A 20026-nucleotide genomic window follows, 5' to 3' on the forward strand; every position below is an offset into this window, starting at 1 on the left:
AAACATTTACAGAACACGGCTGAAGGCCATTCCAAGAATTCAAGATAGTTAAAGAAAAACCTTACAGAAAAGGATTTACATATTAAAGGCACGGATTCTGTAACATAAGCGGCCGAAGGCCTAAATACAGAGCAACAAGAATTTTAAATGAAACACGGCTAAAGGCCTAATCTTAAGTTATTATGAAATTCGGCTGAAGGCCATATACTAAACATAAAACAGAGAGTATTAACGCACGGCTGAAGGCCTGGCACAGTACATGCGACCAAATAAAATGACAATCACAAACAATCAACAGTGATGCTCAGAAGTGTCCCAAGGGTCGGACTGGACAGGAAACTTTAACCACAGTTTAGGTGAGACAGGCAGCCAGGCGTAACACTAAACAATCGGGTTGCAACACAACCTAGGGACGGCTGAAGAACCAACCAACAACTTAATCGATTCCCTCTGCCGCAACCGACCAACTGCGGATTTCAGTACGCAGACAGCATTCATCTGCTAAGTGGAAATCACAGAACCTACGTGCAGTTCCACGTAAACACACTTACACAAGAACTTGAACAATCGTAAAAGCAATCACTGTGGAACGACAAGGACGAATCAATTCGACACACGGAGAGTTTCCACAAGCGGTCGGCGACCAAATACACATCGTCTGGTGAGACGACCGACCGAACGACCAACCCAGGTCGTTCCCACTGAATTTACGTGTGTCGGCGACGATCGGGCGAGACTTGGCTGTCCGACTCTGACTGCAGCTCCAGCCCGACTCAACTCGATGTCCGTTCGGAACTCGAAGACACGGCGACCCGGGCACCCTGGCTCGAACCCATCCATGCAGAGGTAACGCTTGCCCATTGGCCACGACATCTCTGCACAAGGAAGGAACCGACCCACGCCCGGCAGGATGAACAAGTGTAGAGGCCCAGAAGCGATCAAAAGACCCAATACACGTCGCCCGATGAGACGACCAACCGAACGACCGACCAACGGTCGTCCCGCTCCAGTCTCCTTCCGTCGGACAGTTCATGTGTGTCGCCAGCGGCCGGCCGCACCTCACTGGCGCTCCGTCCCCGACTTCACTGCTGCTGCGTCCGGACGGAACTCTCACAGACGACGACCCGGAAATACTAGCGGTCGCTACCGGGATGGTACGACAGTGCACATATCGATAAGCGCTGCTGCTGCCACACACGGGCAAGCAAACCAGCAACCTAGTGACGCCAGCAAATCGAATTAAAAGAAAAAACGAGGCGACGGAACCACAAAAACAAGATGACGAGCAATAAACGACATGACCGCGAGCCGCGCACTGCTCAATTGTAGCAGAGTCTGTTCCTTCAAACAATACATGTATCTCTGAAGGACATTGCATAGTACACGGTAAAACACAGACACTTCAAAATAGTATTACATACGGGGATAGGCCGCAACAGTAATATACAAGTCTCTCCCTGTGTGTGCCGGCCGCGGTGGTCTAGCGGTTCTAGGCGCGCAGTCCGGAACCGCGCGACTGCTACGGTCGCAGGTTCGAATCCTGCCTCGGGCATGGATGTGTGTGATGTCCTTAGGTTAGTTAGGTTTAAGTAGTTCTACGTTCTAGGGGACTGATGACCACAGATGTTAAGTCCCATAGTGCTCAGAGCCATTTGAACCATTTTTTCTCTCCCTGTGCGGGAATCGGAGCAACTGTGCGAGTACGGGTCGTAGACACAACGCGACATATGGGCGTTTCAGTCGGTTCGGGAGGCGTGCTCGAATAACCGAAGTTGTTAATGTAACCGCTCGAGTAAAGCAGGATATCCAGTTCCAAGTCCGAGCCGGCACAAATTTTCATATGTTACTGATAAACTGCGCAGCTGAAATCCAATCCTACTTGTTTCACAAAGGTGCAGATCGTAGCAGTGCTTGTTCCAACAGGTCTGCATGCGTGTTTAAGGACATCGCGTAGTACATTGTAAACAGCAACACTGCAAAATAGTATCCTTTTTTGGGGGTGAGGGTGGACTGACAGACTGATTCTCGCACTGTTTCAGAATCTTTCGTATTCGATTCTCTCCTGACACGCTGAAAGACGCCTTACACATCTGGTAAAGCCAAATGGACAGCACTGTGTTCGACCGTTGTTCGGGTTCCCAGCTAAACATGATGTCTCCCGCTGCTACGTGGACTCAAGTCGGTTTAGATTAGACCATGATAGAGGCGGATGTCGAAACAAATAGAAACTCATACGCAGGAAATTTGGTTTTCGTCTTACTATCTAAATATAAGAAATCTAAAAAATCATTATGTTTCGGAACAGATTGCTTTCTGAAAGTCGTTTGGTGCTACACAGTTCTCTGCTTCTTTTCTTAGTTTCCAGATTCTCTGAAGGTTGCACACCATCACAGTGAATGATCATAATAATTTATTCGTAGATCTTTCGATCCTTTAGTGGTATTAACATTAGATATGCGTTTTTCTTTGTGATGACAATATCATAATATGAAATATATAAAAATACAACATAGTCGTGATAAGGGCGGATCACGAATGGTCGAAATTAGTATGTTAGTTAGTTACGTGTTCCATTGATCAATAGCACGGAAAACCGTTATGATGTGGAACATGTCAAATGCACAAGAAATGCGCACAGGAAACAAGGGTTTTTTTCATTATAGTGTTATATCTAAGTATTTCTATTGTTGTTGTTGTTGTGGTCTTCAGTCCTGAGACTGGTTTGATGCAGCTCTCCATGCTAATCTAACCTATGCAAGCACCTTCATCTCCCAGTACCTACTGCAACCTACATCCTTCTGAATCTGCTTAGTGTATTCATCTCTTCGTCACCCTCTACGATTTTTACCCTCCACGGTGCACTCCAATGCTAAATTTGTGATCCCTTGATGCCTCAGGACATGTCCTACCAACCGGTCCCTTCTTCTAGTCAAGTTGTGCCACAAACTCCTCCCCAATCCTATTCAATACCTCCTCATTAGTTACATGATCTACCCACCTAATCTTCAACATTCTTCTGTAGCACCACATTTCGAAAGCTTCAATTCTCTTCTTGTCCAAACTATTTATTGTCCATGTTTCACTTCCATAGATGGCTACACTCCATACAAATACTTTCAAAAACGACTTCCTGACACTTAAATCTATACTCGACGTTAACAAATTTCTCTTATTCAGAAACGCTTTCCTTGCCATTGCCGGTCTGCATTTTACACCCACTCTACTTCGACCATCATCAGTTATTTTGCTCCCCAAGTAGCAAAACTCCTTTACTACTTTAAGTGTCTCATTTCCTAATCTAATTCCCTCAGCATCACCCGACTTAGTTAGACTACATTCCATTATCCCCGTCTTGCTTTTGTTGACGTTCATCTTATATCCTCCTTTCAAGACACTGTCCATTCCGTTCAACTGCTCTTTCAAGTCCTTTGCTGTCTCTGACAGAATTACAATGTCATCGGCGAACCTCAAAGTTTTTATTCCTTCTCCCTGGATTTTAATACCTACTCCAAATTTTTCTTTTGTTTCCTTTACTGCTTGTTCAATATACAGATTGAATAACATCGGGGAGAGGCTACAACCCTGTCTCACTCCCTTCCCAACCACTGCTTCCCTTTCATGCCCTTCCACTCTTATAACTGCCATCTGGTTTCTGTACAAATTGTAAATAGCCTTTCGCTCCCTGTATTTTACCCCTGACAACTTTAGAATTTGAAAGAGAGTATTCCAGTCAAAATTGTCAAAAGCTTTCTCTAAGTCTACAAATGCTAGAAACGTAGGTTTGCCTTCCTTCTAAGATAAGTCGTAAGGTCAGTATTGCCTCACGTGTTCCAACATTTCTACGGAATCCAAACTGATCTTCCCCGAGGTCGACTTCTACCAGTTTTTCCATTCGTCTGTAAAGAATTCGTGTTAGTATTTTGCAGCTGTGACTTATTGAACTGATAGTTCGGTAATTTTCGCATCTGTCAACACCTGCTTTCTTTCGGATTGGAATTACACTCCTGGAAATGGAAAAAAGAACACATTGACACCGGTGTGTCAGACCCACCATACTTGCTCCGGACACTGCGAGAGGGCTCTACAAGCAATGATCACACGCACGGCACAGCGGACACACCAGGAACCGCGGTGCTGGCCGTCGAATGGCGCTAGCTGCGCAGCATTTGTGCACCGCCGCCGTCAGTGTCAGCCAGTTTGCCGTGGCATACGGAGCTCCATCGCAGTCTTTAACACTGGTAGCATGCCGCGACAGCGTGGACGTGAACCGTATGTGCAGTTGACGTACTTTGAGCGAGGGCGTATAGTGGGCATGCGGGAGGCCGGGTGGACGTACCGCCGAATTGCTCAACACGTGGGGCGTGAGGTCTCCACAGTACATCGATGTTGTCGCCAGTGGTCGGCGGAAGGTGCACGTGCCCGTCGACCTGGGACCGGACCGCAGCGACGCACGGATGCACGCCAAGACCGTAGGATCCTACGCAGTGCCGTAGGGGACCGCACCGCCACTTCCCAGCAAATTAGGGACACTGTTGCTCCTGGGGTATCGGCGAGGACCATTTGCAACCGTCTCCATGAAGCTGGGCTACGGTCCCGCACACCGTTAGGCCGTCTTCCTCTCACGCCCCAACATCGTGCAGCCCGCCTCCAGTGGTGTCGCGACAGGCGTGAATGGAGGGACGAATGGAGACGTGTCGTCTTCAGCGATGAGAGTCGCTTCTGCCTTGGTGCCAATGATGGTCGTATGCATGTTTGGCGCCGTGCAGGTGAGCGCCACAATCAGGACTGCATACGCCCGGGGCACACAGGGCCAACACCCGGCATCATGGTGTGGGGAGCGATCTCCTACACTGGCCGTACACCACTGGTGATCGTCGAGGGGACACTGAATAGTGCACGGTACATCCAAACCGTCATCGAACCCATCGTTCTACCATTCCTAGACCGGCAAGGGAACTTGCTGTTCCAACAGGACAATGCACGTCCACATGTATCCCGTGCCACCCAACGTGCTCTAGAAGGTGTAAGTCAACTACCCTGGCCAGCAAGATCTCCGGATCTGTCCCCCATTGAGCATGTTTGGGACTGGATGAAGCGTCGTCTCACGCGGTCTGCACGTCCAGCACGAACGCTGGTCCAACTGAGGCGCCAGGTGGAAATGGCATGGCAAGCCGTTCCACAGGACTACATCCAGCATCTCTACGATCGTCTCCATGGGAGAATAGCAGCCTGCATTGCTGCGAAAGGTGGATATACATTGTACTAGTGCCGACATTGTGCATGCTCCGTTGCCTGTGTCTATGTGCCTGTGGTTCTGTCAGTGTGATCATGTGATGCATCTGACCCCAGGAATGTGTCAATAAAGTTTCCCCTTCCTGGGACAATGAATTCACGGTGTTCTTATTTCAATTTCCAGGAGTGTATTATATTCTTCTTGAAGTCTGACGGTATTTCGCCTGTCTCGTACATCTTGCTCGCCAGATGGTAGAGATTTGTCAGGACTGGCTCTCCCAAGGCCGTCAGTAGTTCTAATGGAATGTTGTCCACTCCCGGGGCCTTGTTTCGACTCAGGTCTTTCAGTGCTCTGTCAAACTCTTCACGCAGTATCGTATCTCCCATTTCATCCTCATCTGCATCCTCTTCCATTCCATAATATTGTCCTCAAGTGCATCGCCCTTGTATAGACCCTCTATATACTCCTTCCACCTTTCTGCTTTCCCCTCTTTGCTTAGAACTGGGTACCATCTGAGCGCTTGATATTAATACAAGTGGCTCTCTTTTCTCCAAAGGTCTCTTTAATTTTCCTGTAGGCTGTATCTATCTTACCTCTAGTGAAATAAGCCTCTACATCCTTACATTTGTCCTCTAGCCATCCCTGCTTAGCCATTTTGCACTTCCTGTCAATCTCATTTTTGAGACGTTTGTATTCCTTTTTGCCTGCTTCATTTACTGCATTTTTATATTTTCTCCTTTCATCAATTAAATTCAATATTTCTTCTGTTACCCAAGGATTTATACTAGCCCTCGTCTTTTTACCTACTTGATCCTCTGCTGCCTTCACTACTTCATCCCTCAGATCTACCCATTCGTCTTCTACTGTATTTCTTTCCCCCATTCCTGTCAATTGTTCCCTTGTGCTCTCCCTGAAACTCTGTACAACCTCTGGTTTAGTCAGTTTATCCAGGTCCCATCTCCTTAAATTCCCACCTTTTTGCAATTTCTTCAGTTTTAATCTACAGTTCATAACCAATAGATTGTGGTCAGAGTCCGCATCTGCCCCTGCAAATGTCCTACAATTTAAAACCTGGTTCCTAAATCTCTGTCTTACCATTATATAATCTATCTGATACCTTCTAGTATCACCAGGATTCTTCCATGTATACAACATTCTTTTATGATTCTTGAACCATGTGTTAGCTATGATTAAGTTATGCTCCGTGCAAAATTCTACCAGACGGCTTCCTCTTTCATTTCTTAGCCCCAATCCATATTCACCTACTATGTTTCCTTCTCTCCTTTTTCCTACTGTCGAATTCCAGTCGCCCTTGACTATTAAATTTTCGTCTCCCTTCACTACCTGAATAATTTCTTTTATCTCATCACACATTTCTTCTATTTCTTCGTCATCTGCAGAGCTAGTTGGCATATAAACTTGTACTACTGTAGTAGGCATGGGCTTCGTGTGTATCTTGGCCACTATAATACGTTCACTATGCTGTTTGTAGTAGATTACCCGCACTCCTATTTTTTTATTCATTATTAAACCTACTCCTGCTTTACCCCTATTTGATTTTGTATTTATAACCCTGTATTCACCTGACCAGAAGTCTTGTTCCTCCTGCCACCGAACTTCACTAATTCCCACTATATCTAACTTTAACCTATCCATTTCCCTTTTTAAATTTTCTAACCTACCTGCCCGATTAAGGGATCTGACATTCCACGCTCCGATTCGTAGAACGCCAGTTTTCTTTCTCCTGATAACAATGTCCTCTTGAGTAGTCCCCGCCCGGAGATCCAAATGGGGGACTATTTTACCTCCGGAATATTTTACCCAAGAGAACGCCATCACCATTTAACCATACAGTAAAGCTGCATGCCCTCGGGAAAAATTACAGCTATAGTTTCCCCTTGCTTTCAGCCGTTCGCAGTACCAGCACAGCAAGGCCGTTTTGGTTAGTGTTGCATGGCCAGATCAGTCAATCATCCAGACTGTTGCCCCTTCAACTACTGAAAAGGCTGCCGCCCCTCTTCAGGAACCACACATTTGTCTTGCCTCTCAACAGATACCCTTCTGTTGTGGTTGCACCTACGGTACAGCTATCTGTATCGTTGAGGCACGCAAGCCTCCCCACCAACGCAAGGTCCATGGTTCATGGGGGGGGGGAGTATTTCTATTATCTATCCCATATTTCTATTATCTATCCCATTCCCTTAAATGGCACAGAATGCATATATTATATCTCCAGATTTATTTACTCATATTCAAGAATTCATCTATGGTATAGAAGGAGTTGTTAATTTGTTTTTGAAACTATTACTGCTGTAAGTCAGACATTTTATTTCATCTGGTAATTTATCAAAAAGTTTTATAGCATCATATTTTACCCCTTTCTGTGCCAAAGATAGGTTAAGTAAAGGATAATGTACGTTTTTCTTTTTTCTGGTATTGTAATCATGAATGTCGCTGTTGATTTTAAACGGGTGCATGTTGTTGAGAACAAATTTCATTACTGAGTAAATATACTGTGAAACAGTTGTAATAATTCTTTACCTTTTAAACAGATGCCTACAAGATGTGCGACTATGAACCCCACACATTATTCTAATTACTTTCTTTTGAGCAGTGAATACCTTTTGCTTAAGTGTTGAGTTGTCCCAGAATATTATTCTGTATGACATCAGAGAGTGGAAGTATGCAAAGTATATTAGCTTACTAATTTCTACATCCTCAAAATTGGCAATTATTCTGACTGCAAAACTTGCTGAACCTAGTCGCTTCACGAGATCCAAAATATGAATTTTCCTATTAAGATTCTCATCTATATGTACACTCAAAAACTTAGTATGCTCTACCCTGGCTACTGACTTATTTTGATGTGTTATGTTTATTGAAGCGATTATACTTTTTGCAGCAGAAAATTGGATGTACTGTGTTTTTTCAAAGTTCAAAGCAAGCCCATCCGCAGAAACCCAATTAATAACTTTTCCAAAGACCTTATTTGTATCATTTTCTATCGGGCTTTCTTTTATTGGATTAATAATTGTGTTTGTATCATCAGCAAACAGTGTCAGTTCAGCATCTTGTTTCACATAAGAAGGGAGGTCATTCACATGTATCAAGAACAGGAGGGGAACCATGATCGAACCTTGCGAAACACCTAATGTAATTTCACCCCAGTTAGATGAAGTGGCAAACTCCTTCGAATCACTTGAAGCATATAAAGAGACTTTTTCCTTCCTGTTCTGTAGATATGACTTAAACCACTCATATGCTGTTCCATTTATACCATAGAATTGTAATTTCTCTAACATAATGTCACGGTTCACACAATCAAATGCTTTGGATAGGTCACAGAATATTCCTACTGGTGACATTTTACTATTTAAAGACTCTATTATGTCGACAGTGAAATTTTATATTGCTCTCTCAGTGGAACAGCATTTCTGAAACTCGAACTGTGATTTACTCAGTATCCCATTACTGTTGAGATGGCTAACCACTCTTGAGTGCATTTATTATCTCGGCTGATCAGAATTAATAAGTAAGCTTGTCTTTCTAGCAGAATTCGGAGCTTCGAACTGATATTTCAAAAAATCTAATATCCAGTACGATATCGCAGGATTATCACCAGTTCTTTCAATAAAATCCCGATTGTGAATGAAGTGAGTGTTGTTGTAAAGGTCACTATCGATTTTCATGATTTTTAGCTGTGGATATTACTGCACGGGAATAGCAAACGAGTGGTGACCTTAAATTTTACACTCTCATTTCAGAAATTATAAAATTCGTTCCTTTGTTATCTGTGATTATAGCCCCGCTTTAATTAAGCTTATAACCACTGTCACCTGCACCCCCAAGTTTCTTTCTGCTTTGGATATTATTAAAACTATTGTTTCCACACTGGTCCACAATGCCCGATAGTATTGAATTAACAATCAATAAATATTATAAAAATGGATGTATGTATTATGCATGTATTCGTGTGGGTGTATATGTTCCACATCTCCTCCTAAACCACTGGACTGATTTCAACCATACTTGGTACACATCTCACTTACTGTCAGCAGAGAGTCCCTGTGAGAGTAAGAACGACCTACCTAGCTAACAAAGTGGCGGAGATCGAAATGCAGTATAGCACACGACGCGCCAATGTCCATACTTTATTTACCCAGTATTTAAGAATAAAAGCTCTTAGGAACTTGCAACATACTTTACACATAATATCAAACCTTGCGAAACTTTTTCTCACTGACAACCCCCACAACATGATGAAAGGAATAAAGTTTATCGCTTACAATATTCTAGTTGATCATGCAGTATAATTGCCGCATGAAACGTGACGTTATAATTTTTTACTTCTTTAGTACCAACTGCATTTCCGACACATTTTACAGACTATTCACGTATACCACTGCACGCACCAGCAAAATTATATCATTGTAAGACACATAATTCAGGAGATAAGAAGTCAAAACTGACAGGCGTGAAAAACTGCCACATTATGTGTGACGTTTCAATTTATTAGTTCTCTACGACAAACTCTATTCACAAAGCATTACGCGTACAGTAGTCACGTGTACCACTGTTTGTACCTCCAAAATTATATCTTTGTACAACACATAGTTCAGGGGATACGACGCCATAAACATTGAACTACATGAACTATGAAAGTGCGGGGGAAAATTCGCTACAGGTTCAGGTGAAAATATGGGTACATATACGTGTGAAATATGTTCAGTCTAAGTGAAGTATATTTGAGATGTGAGCAGATGAGAAAATCGACGAGTAAAAAACTCATCCTAAACCCCTGCAACTATATCAGCCTTATTTGGTACAGATATTAGTTACCATCCAGGAAAGAAATACTGTGAGGGTAAGAACCACCAGCCTCATACTGTGGTTGGGGTGATGACATGGAGAGAGAAGGATGAGGAGGAAATGGATAGACAAAGATGGGGAAAGAGAAGGTGGACGCAGATAGGAGGAGGAGGAGGTGGACAGAGAGAGGGCAGGGGGAAACGGACAGAGAAAGGAAAGAGGAGGTAGTGGACAGAGACAGAGGAGAGGAAGAGATGGACAGAGAGAGGAAAGAGGGAGGAAAAGAGAGAGGACAGTGGGAGGAGGAGGAAGTGGACTAGGTGGGGGAGAAGGAGATTGACAAAGGGGGAAGGAGCAAATGGACAGACAGGGGAGCAGCAGATCAACAGAGGGAGGGGGGGGGGAGCAGATAGAGGGAGGAGTAGGAGTACATAGACAGAGAGAGGAACGGTAGGAGATGGAGACAGGAGCGGTGGAGGAAGTAGACAGAGAGAGGGGAAGGAGATGGACAGAGAGGGGGAGAAAGAAAAGTAGACTAATAGAAGATTGGAATAAACACATAACCAGGAAATACCAGGTACTTGTCTAGTGTACCTATAAAAGAAATGTCATCAGTCACATCATAGCCAGCTTCTATTTGTCTTACATTTAAATTAATATTCTAGCTGCTACGGCTAGTACAAGGCAACGGCCTTTCCGCAGTTGGTACACCGGTTCCCGTCAGATCACCGAAGTTAAGTGCTGTCGGGCGTGGCAGGCACTTGGATGGGTGACCGTCCTAGCCGTCATGTGCTGTTGCCATTTTTGGGGTGCATTCAGCCTCGTGATTCTAATTGAGGAGCTACTCGACCGAATAGTAGCGGCTCCGGTCAAAGAAAACCATCATAGCGACTGGGAGAATTGTGTGCCGACCACTCACTCCTCCTATCCACATCCTCATCTGAGGATGACACGGCGGTCGGATGGTCCCGATGGACCACTTGTGGCCTGAAGACAGAGTGCTTTTACTTCTAGTTCAAGTGTTGAATACTAGTGAGATGACACTCAAACTAAAATTATCAGCGACCCACGACATAAATAGCTGTCACTATCCTAGCTCCTGATACAGCCGGTAGGTTCAAACGGTCAAGCGGCCGGACACGCTCCTGTGAGATATACTGATTCTTAACAGAGGATGTGAAGTAGGATCTTCCGTCCTGCCCACGAAGGGCTGTCTTTAGTGGTCCAGGTGCTTAGCGTTTTCGTTTTATTTAAACACGTGACAGTCAGGAACAAGTGGAAAAACTATGTGGATCTTAGTACGAGTATTAACTATATAAAAGCCTGGTTTGCATACCGATAAAGAAATATGCTAATGGGAATCATATCAGTCTCAGAAGTTATTGTTGTCGGCACCTTAGCGGCCCACCTAATGTCCACCTCCTCACTCTGGTGTGATCAGGGAAACACATACTTAAAATAATAACTAATGTTGGTAGCTTGCTGCACATCAACCAATTCACGGTCATCATTGATTCAGTGTAAACTGGTGTGATATAATGCGTCCGACCAGCAGCATCTCAAGTCATATTGCATTGAAACTGCGATGAGAAGCATGTGTCAGTCACGAAGATCTTATTACGATGTGGGAAAAATAAAATTGTGAATCATACAAAATAACGGGCCTTTAGAAACCTAAATCTTCACTCACACGCTTGATTCAAAGCACCTGTGCAGACTTAGTAATTTCGAGGGAAAAGAAAGCATAGCATATGATAACTCGGTGCGGGGATTATGATGGTCTTTCAGTCGAGCAGTATCAACAGAGGCTGAGTCTCTCTGCCATCAGATGCAAAGACTGTCACAACAGGAGGAAATGTGATATGGCACTAATCTAAATGTGTAGCGGCTTAAAAGAGTGGGAGGCAACAAACAGCAGCACAGAAAATCTAAGGGAACCTGGATGTGAACAGGGAGCATTGTCCCTCATACTTTGTAAGTGTATTGCTCTTGATCCGTGACACACTTTATGCCAAAACTGAATAGTATTTGGTGAATCAATATTAGATAACGTGTTTATTTAGATGAGATAGTTCATCTATTACAACAGTTTAACTACGTGATGAATTATGAAAGCGAGTTTAATTTTCAGTACCGTTATTTGATAGATCGTGCGTGTAATATGACCAAAACTGTGAAAGAGTGCTCTCGACATATATGAACATAGAAATATGCGATGCCTACCTTCTTGTGTTTTGGAATATATTTGAGAAAATAACAAAAAATTGTTTCACATACTTATTATTTAGTTCATGAACGCCCACCAATGAATAATATGTAGTGTACGCACATCAGGATATTACTAGCAAGAACTAGGAATAATACAAATATGCCATCATAGCACTCATGGTGAATACAACTGAAACCATTGTGAAGATATATGTATCTTCACCGAAACTTTTCACAACATACAGCTCTTTCTGTACATTCCTGTTGTGTATTCTTGATCACGAGCCTATTCTCTGTCATCGGCACTCCTTTCCAAGAGATAGTTCCCTACTCTGGACTCCCTGGTAGCGATTTTACGACATCTTTCTACTTCAGTCGTTTGCTGAAAACCCATGGCGATTGAGGTTCTTGTCGAGTTACTCACTGCCTGGCTGGCTAAATTGTCCACTTTTTAGTCCTGCTAATCACACCATCATTCAAACATATTGCATCCATCACTCCAGTTCTCAGAACTTTCCCAATAACGACAGTTTTCGGTTGTCGATGTTACGTCTAGCTGTTGAAACTTTTCTTCAGTTTTGTATTCTGTATTGTAGACTTAAAACAATAAATTTGGAATATGCAAGATTCCCGTCTACTGGCGTTATTGCTTCCATACAAGCAGTAATCTGTACATCGAAGAAACACTCATGGACATAAAAGAAAGATGCAGCGCCAGGATTTACAATCGCCGTGAAATGATACGAATAATAATTTCCACTGATGACATTGCTATCCTCAGTGAAAGTCAGAAGGAATTGCAAGATGGTTAATAGAATGAACAGTCGAATGAGGACAGAATATGGATTGAGGGTAAAACGGAGAAAGCTAAAGTAAGACATGTAGCAGGAATGAAATAATTGATAAACTTAACTTCGAAATTAATGACCACACAGTAGGCGGAGTGAACGAATTCTTCTACCATGGATGCAAAGTAAGATACAATGGAATGAAACAAGGAAGACATAAAAAGAAGACCGTCATGGATAAAGTGGGCTTTACTCGCCAAAATAGATCTACCAGTACCAAATATAGGCCTTAATCTGACGAAGAAATTTATGAGAACATGCGTTTGGAGCATAGCGTTGTCTGGAAGTCAATCGTGGCATGTGGGAAAACTGAAAAGCAAGAGAACTAAAGCGTGTGAGATGTGGTACTAGAGAAGGATGTTGAAAATTTGATGAATCTATAAAGAAATGACGAGGTTCACCGCAGAAAATGTGAGGAGAGGACTATATGGAAAACACTGACAAGATGACGCTGGGATAGGAAACAGGACGTCAGGAAATCTGTTCCATGGTAATTGTGAGAGCTGTAGAAGGTAAAAACTGTAAGGGAAGACAAAAGTTGGAACTCATCCAAAAATAGTAGAGGACATGGGTTGCAAGTGCTACTCTGTGTTGAAGAGTTTGACAAAGGAGCGGAATTCATGGCTTGCCGCTTCAAACCAAATTGCCTGTAGCACCAGTCGTCCACTTGGGTCAGTGGGTCAAGAGGCTACCCTTCTAGGATGCTTGTTCCGGTCTGCAGAATTTTTCGAGCATCAATTTTCACAGACAATTTCTGTCATGTTCTGCAAATCTATAACACCCACATTACTAAACGGCTAAGCGAAGCAGCTACAGTTCCTAGTTGCAGGTTGCCTGTCAAATGCCTTTCACAGACAACAAACATTTGATTTTCAGTATTTCTTACAACTATTGATTAATTTAATAATTAAAGTGCTGTCGTAATCTACTCATTAAGAAGTTTAATTTTCCGTTAAAGATTTAATAAGACAAGTCTTGAAGTATCTGCAAAATTAATCATTGTACGTCATACAGTTCAGGTAAAGCGACGTCATGAAAACTGAGATGCGAGACAAAGAGCTTTTCTTAAGACGAAGCGCAATGTACCCAGACTGTAGACATCCATTATCTAACAATGAGAACACTTAATTTCTTTCAACAAACATTTTTTGGTTTACCTTTTTTGATTCTGACTTTTTCCTTAGTCTACGGCTGAATAATCCTAAACTAATAAAACCAACATCATTAGTGTTTGCGTCTTCAACCATGGATGTTTTACATGCTTAACATCAAATATTTAACACGTTAACTCAGTTATACAGCAATCAGACGTCAGAAATTGATTTAGACATGCGGATTCGATTCTTTAAAGAGTCAGTGTTTGGGGTTACTGGTTTCTTGTAACTGCCTGCCCATATTGATGAGTCAAATAGTTTATTTCATACCATGTAAGATGACCAGCCTTCCTAAATATTTTCCATGTATAATTTTCTTATCACTCAATTCATTCCACAACTTCCTCAAGCTGAGTCCTAATATCTTTTGCAAGTCACTTGAACAATATGCCCCTTTACACTACCGGCCATTAAAATTGCTACACCAAGAAGAAATGCATATTATAAATGGGTATTCATTGGACAAATATATTATACTACAACTGACATGTGATTACATTTTCACGCAATTTGGGTGCATAGATGCTGAGAAATCAGTACCCGGAACAACCACCTCTGATCGTAATAAAGGCCTTGATACGCCTGGGCATTGAGTGAAACAGAACTTGGATGGCGTGTACAGGTACAGCTGCCCATGCAGCTTCAACACGATACCACTGTTCATCAAGAGTAGTGGCTGGCGTATGTGACGAACCAGTTGCTCAGCCACCATTGACCACGCGTTTTCAATTGGTGAGAGATCTGGAGAATGTGCTGGCCAGGGCAGAGGTCGAACATTTTCTGTATCCAGAAAGGCCCGTACAGGACCTGCAACATGCGGTCATGCATTATCCTGCTGAAATGTAGGGTTTCGCAGGGATCGAATGAAGAGCAGAGCCACGGGTCCTAACACATCTGAAATGTAACGTCCACTGTTCAGAGTGCCGTCAATGCGAACAAGAGGTGACCGAGACGTGTAACCAATGGCACACCGTACCATCACGCCGGGTGATACGCCAGTATGGCGATGACGAATACACTCTTCCAATGTGCGTTCACCGCGATGTCGCCAAACACGGATGCGACCATCATAATGCTGTAAACAGAACCTGGATTCATCCCAAAAAATGACGTTTCGCCATTTGTGCACCCAGGTTCGTCGTCGAGAACACCATCGCTGGCGCTACTTTGATGCAGCGTCAAGGGTAACTGCAGCCATGGTCTCCGAGCTGATAGTCCATGCTGCTGCAAATGTCGTCGAACTGTTCGTGCAGATGGTTGTTGTCTTGCAAACGTCCCCATCTGTTTACTCAGGGATCGAGACGTGGCTGCTGATGCGTTACAGCCATGCGGATAAGATGCCTGTCATGTCGACTGCTAGTAATACGAGGCCGTTGAGATCCAGCACGGCGTTCCGTATTACCCTCCTGAACCTATCGATTTCATATTCTGCTAACAGTCATTGGATCTCGAGCAACGCGAGCAGCAATGTCGCGATACGATGAACCGCAATCGCGATAGGCTACAACCCGCCCTTATTAAAGTCGGAAACGTGATGGTACGCATTTCTCCTCCTTACACGAGGCATCACAACAACGTTTCACCAGGCAACGCCGGTGAACTGTGTATGAGAAATCGGTTGGACACTTTCCTCATGTCAGCACGTTGTAGGTATTGCCACCGGTGCCAACCTTGTGTGAATGCTCTGAAAAGCTAATCATTTGCATATCGCAGCATCTTCTTCCTGTCGGTTAAATTTCGCGTCTGTAGCACGTCATCTTCGTGATGTAGCAATTTTAATGCCCAGTAGTGTATTAAGACCATCACATGGTTCCAGTCACACTAATTGACTCTCTGTCAAAATGCCTGAATAACCTCTTTTGGACGGCGGACTGCTTGGAGTCATTCAGAAATAGAGTCTGAGAGGTTCTGGAAGGTACCGACAGGGATGTGAAGTCATGCCGACTTCTGTGCCGCTGCTAGCTGCACTAGGTTTCTCGGTTGAGGACCCGTGGTGCGAAGAGCCCGCTCGAAGTGGTCCCATAGAGTCTAGATCCTGGAAGTTTGGTGGCCAATGGAATATGGCAAATTCACCCTGGTGCCCTTCGAATCACGCACGCACATAGTAATCTGCGTGAGATGTTGCATTGTCCTGCAGGTAGAGGCCATCGTGCTGAGGAAAAACGAATCGCATGTAGGGGTGGACATGGTCCCGAAGGATATATGCATGCTTGTGTTGATCCATTGTCCCTTCCAGAATGACGATATCACCTAGGGAATTCCCTCCAGCATGGACCCTTCCGACGATTGTTGCAAGGTGTCCGTTTTCAGACGTTTGACGCAGTACACGCCAACGGACATCTGTCCAATGGAACATAAAACGTGATTCATCTGAAAGGCGACCTGTTCCCACTCAGTGGACGTCCAGTTGCGGTACTGGCGTCAAAATTTCCGTCTTCGTCGCCGGTGAACAGCAGTCAGCACGAGCACATGAACCAGACGCCTGCTGCAGAGGCCCATTCGCAGCAACGTTCACTGAATGGTCGTTGAGGAGACACTGTTGGTAGCCCCTTAGTTCACTTGGGCGATCAGTTGCTCAACAGTTGTATATCTGTCGGCCGCACACATCTCTGCAGCCATCGTTCACCCCGTTTTGCATCACAGTTACCTCGGCGCCGTTTTTGGCTAGCGTGATTTCGTCATGCAAAGTAGACTTTAACCACAGGAGCAGGGGAACAGTTTACAAACTTAGCCATTTCGGAAATGCTTCCACCCTTGGTCCGAAAGTGAACAATGATGCCTGAGACGACCCGCTATACCCGCGGGAAAGGGGCCAAAATAAGGTGCTGACAGAAATTTAAAAGGCACTTTAATTTAAAAACGGCTGAAGGCCAATATCAGAAATTTAAAAGGCAAGTCATATCTTACAACAGTTGTTTATTTAGGCTGAAGGCCCAAAATAATCTGAAATTTTCAGAGCAAACAATTTGCATTCAAAATCGGCTGAAAGCCCAAGACCTAAGGCTAAACAACATTTAAAAAAATTTCTTAAAAAAACAAGACCTTACGTAAAACTGTCCTTAATTAGGTGCCGGCCGAAGTGGCCGAGCGGTTATAGGCGCTACAGTCTGGAACCGCGCGACCGCTACGGTCGCAGGTTCGAATCCTACCTCGGGCATGGATGTGTGTGATGTCCTTAGGTTAGTTAGGTTTAAGTAGTTCTAAGTTCTAGGGGACTTATGACCTCAGCAGTTGAGTCCCATAGTGCTCAGAGCCATTTGAACCATTTGACCTTAATTAGGTAAAACTTAAGCAAAACAGAAATTTAAAAGGCAAAGCCTTATCTTAAAACAGTTCCTTAGTTAGGCTGAAGGTCCAAAGAATCAGACACTTCAAGAGCAAAATTAAATTCAAATCGCCTGAAGGCCTAACACTTAAAATTCATTAACATTTTTTTTTAAATAGCAAAGGCCTTACGTAAAACAGTTCCTTGAACTAGGCTGAAGGTCTTAAAAGCAAAACTACTCAAACTCAAAATCGGCTGAAGGCCCAACACTTAAAATTCAATAATATTAAAACCTTTAAAATGGCAAAAATGTTACGTGAAACAATTCTTTAAATTAGGCTGAATGCCTAAAGAATCTTACGCCTGAAGAGCAAAACAACCTTCATTTTTTTAAAAAATCGGCTAGAAGCCATAGAAGTACAAACAACAAGCACAAATTTTAAAAAAAGGGCAGTACACCCAACGGCGCTCATATGGTCGAGGGTCGGCCTGGAATTCAAACCCTAACGCTTGCTTAGGAGAGACAGGCAGCCGGGCCGACCATTCTCAATCTGACGGCAACCCAACCGACAAACAGTCAACAGACCAATGATCAAGTTCCGCTCCACACTTGCAACAAAACTCAAACGATGCTTACAACGGAGACTCGAACAACAACAAGAACGGATCACAGACAATCAATAAGCGGTGGACGACCCAAATATACGTCGTCTTATCAGAAGACTGACCAAACGGCCAAGAAAGGTCGTTGCCACTCAAATGTGAGTATCGGCAATCGTCGGGCGAGTGGTGGCTATCCTGTCCTTCCTAGCTACTCCACTCCAACCGCCAATTCAGAGCCAGTACACCGACAACATTTAAATTAACTTGTTAGTCAAAACCACATAAACTACACACAGTTTCACGAACACTCTCACGAAGAACTAGACGATGCCAACGGCAGGGACTGTGCAGTAACAAGAACGAATCATGAGTCGAACACACAGCCAACAAATAAGCGATCGTCAGCCATATACAAGTCGTCCGACAAGATGATCGACCGACGATCAACCAAAGTCGTCCCCAACTCAAATCATGTGTGTCGGTAATCATCGGCGAGTGATAGCTATCCGCGCCTCCCAGGCGCTGCATGCCCCACTGGTGCTACGACGCGACTGCACCACTAGACCAACTGCTACACATCAGCACGGAGACAACACTAAAATAACTGGACAATCGACATCACAGGCTACACACCATTTCACAAACACTTGGACGAAGAATGCGATCAACGCTAAAGCAGTGACTGTGCAAACACAAGGGCGAACCAAGTTGAGACACGCACCGCCGACCCAAAAGCAATCGGCGAGCTCATACACGTCGTCCAGTAAGACGATCAACCGACGATCAACCAAGACCGTCCGCACTGAAGCCATGTGTGCCGGCAATGGTCGGGCGAATCGTGGCTATCCGAACCTCACTGCCGCTCAACGCGACCGAATTTCTGCCGCGTCCCAAATGTCCGACTGCCAGGTCCGAACTCCACTGCTGGCGCGTTCCAACCCCCTTCATTGCCCAGTCCGAACTGCAGAGTTGGCGCCCTACAACCCGTTGGACGACACACGACAACCAGGAAGTAATAGCAGTCCAGCAAAGATAATACCGCAGTGCCTATATGGATAAGCACTGCTGCTGCCGCTCACAGGGAAGGCAAGGTAGCAACTCAGTGACACCAGCAATTGAAAATTGACATAACGAGGCGGCAGTACGGTAGAAACAGGGTGTTAAATAAGAGATGGCACGGACACGAGCAACGCACAGCTCAATGCCCTTTAGAACGCCAGATAAATCACTCCGGTTCCGCATTACGACTCTTCTTATCCTAAGCCCCCGACACGCTTTATACAAGGTGGTCCATTGATAGTGACCGGGCCAAATATCTCACGAAATAGGCATCAAACGAAAAAACTGCAAATCAGGAAACTCTTCTAGCTTGAAGGAGAAAACCAGATGGCGCTGTGGTTGGCCCGCTAGACGGCGCTGTCATAGGTCGAACGGATATCAACTGCGTTTTTTTTTAAATAGGAACCCCCATTTTTTATTACATATTCGTATAGTATGTAAAGAAATATGAATGTTTTAGTTGGAGCGCATTTTTCGCTTTGTGATAGATGGCGCTGTAATAGTCGCAAACGTATAAGTTACGTAACATTCCGCCAGTGCGGACGGTATTTGCTTCGTGATACATTACCCGTGTTAAAATGGATCGTTTACCAATTGCGAAAAGGTCGATATCGTTACTGTATGGCTATTGTGATCAAAATGCCTAACGGGCGTGTGCTATGGATGCTGCTCGTTATCATGGACGACATCATCCAAGCGTTCGCCGGATAGTTACGTTATTTAAGGAAACAGGAAGTGTTCAGCCACATGTGAAACGTCAACCACGACCTGCAAGTAGGTGATTTAGCTGCTGTCGCGGCTAATCCGCACATCAGTAGCAGACAAATTGCGCGAGAATCGGGAATCT

General features: G+C 44.2%; 1 protein-coding gene and 1 pseudogene across 3 annotated transcripts in view; both read left to right on the plus strand.

Annotated features, from left to right (window-relative positions):
• Nucleotides 1-20026, plus strand: part of LOC126092163 (sodium-coupled monocarboxylate transporter 1-like) — a 212968-nt gene that overhangs the window by 131120 nt on the left and 61822 nt on the right. The window lies entirely within an intron of this gene.
• LOC126093182 (5S ribosomal RNA) lies at nucleotides 10726-10843 on the plus strand (annotated as a pseudogene).

The sequence above is a fragment of the Schistocerca cancellata genome, chromosome 7 (assembly GCF_023864275.1).
Source record: "Schistocerca cancellata isolate TAMUIC-IGC-003103 chromosome 7, iqSchCanc2.1, whole genome shotgun sequence".
NCBI classification, from domain to species: Eukaryota; Metazoa; Arthropoda; class Insecta; order Orthoptera; family Acrididae; genus Schistocerca; species Schistocerca cancellata.